Source organism: Exophiala aquamarina (genome assembly GCF_000709125.1).
Source record: "Exophiala aquamarina CBS 119918 chromosome Unknown aczIA-supercont1.6, whole genome shotgun sequence".
In the NCBI taxonomy this organism is placed as follows: Eukaryota; Fungi; Ascomycota; class Eurotiomycetes; order Chaetothyriales; family Herpotrichiellaceae; genus Exophiala; species Exophiala aquamarina.
In genome coordinates this window covers 120,878-122,743 of record NW_013550582.1, presented here as the reverse complement: position 1 = coordinate 122,743, position 1,866 = coordinate 120,878, and positions in this window count along the sequence as shown.

Below are 1,866 nucleotides of genomic sequence, written 5' to 3'. Positions count from 1 at the left end.
TAGTATAAATATTTCTTTTACTACTAGTTAACTATAATTTCGTTTCGTTTAGTATTTCGTTTAAAGCTCTTTACTCTTTATAAGGCTAACGACTTATATAAGTTAACGAGAGAAACTATTATATCGTTAATCTCGACGTTACTCTCTAAGTTTTCTCTTATAATATCGATACTACGAGCCTTAAGTTAAAGAGAAGAATATCTAAATATTAGCCGTAAAGAATTATTCTTAGTACGATACTATTACTAGATATTACGATATCTTAACGAGAGTAAGGTAACTTCTCTACGAATTAGCTAACGAGCCCCTAGTTCTAGGTATTATAGATATACTTAAGACGATTCTCTAAGTAGTAGAATAGGAAGAAATATATTAGGGCTCGAGGCGCTTAGTTATAAAAGAAGAGAGAAGAAATCTTAGTATAGAAGAATAAGTAAGTAAGGAGAAAAGTAGATAATCGAAGTATAAGTAAGGACGAAGAAGAAACCTTACGTACGAGAGCGTATATTAAGTATTAAATAGTAGTTATAAGAGTATAGTTTATAGAAATAAGAATATTTTTCCTTCTACGAGTTCGACTATATAACTATATAGCTTAAGTTTTAGTAGTAGTAACCTTTATAAATAAGGCTATTATAGTTTTATATATATTTATTACGAGAAGTCTTAAAAGTATAGTCCTTTAGCGGGCTTAAGACTATAGAAATCTATAGCGTTACTATTCCTTCGCTAATATAGATAAGTAAAGAGTATCGTTTTAGTTATAGCTACTATAGTATTCGTTTTAGCGTCGATTAGTTCTTATTCTACGATCCTAGAAGAGAAAGAACTCCTAGTAACGTAGCTCTACTCCCTTATTCGACCTATAGAATAGGCGAGAATATATACCGATTTAACCTTAATATAATACGATTTCTTCTCCTTACTCGATAGGACTCCTAGGAGTAGTAATAAGTCGTATAACGTTCGTTAGCTAAATCGTCTTAATATAATATTCGTAACTAAGGAAGAAGGAGCTTACTCTCGTTAACTAAGCGTCGCGGTTATTAATCGCTAACTCGGCTATTAGGAGTATTTCTACCTAATTATTCTATACTCTTCTAATATACGTACGTAGGTACGTCTCGACTATCTAGTTTATACGTTCCGTTAATTCGTCTATCTATAGATAAAAAGCTATCGATAACCGTCGTATAATACTTAATAGTTTATAAAACTATATCTAAAGAGCTCTTATAAACTAGGAGCTTTAATTCGTAATAATTACCGCTAGTAGACCGTATTATCGATAGAACGTACGAAGGAATATCCTTACTACGTCTTCTACCTCGATTAAGCGTATTTCTTCGAGGATTACTTTCTTTCCTAGTCGATTTATAATTACTAAGAAGTTCGTATACTCCTCGCTCTTAAAAAGTCTAGTAATAAAGTTTATTAATATTTTACGCTATACTTAGTTTAGTATAAAAAATAATTTAAGAAATTCGGCCTTTTTCTTTCGCTATACTTTTATTTATTTATAAATATTATAGTTCTAGATAAATCTTTAAATATCTTATAGTATATTCGACTAGAAGAAGTCTCGAGATAGAATTACTATCGTTTCTTCTCGTTTCGAATATCTATTTACTATTAAGTTATAGGTTTATTAAATAATACTTATATAAAGAGGCTTAGAATTTAATATCTATCGCCTTTCTCGAAAGAAAAGCTATTCGTTACTATTTAAGTTATATTCGAAAATCGAAACTTTTAATTCTAATATCGAAGAGAAAATTCGAGCTCTTTTCTATATAATATTACGAGTTAAATCCGTATAAAGCTCTAGAGTACGCCCTAGAGCGATTACTCGTAGTATACCTTTAG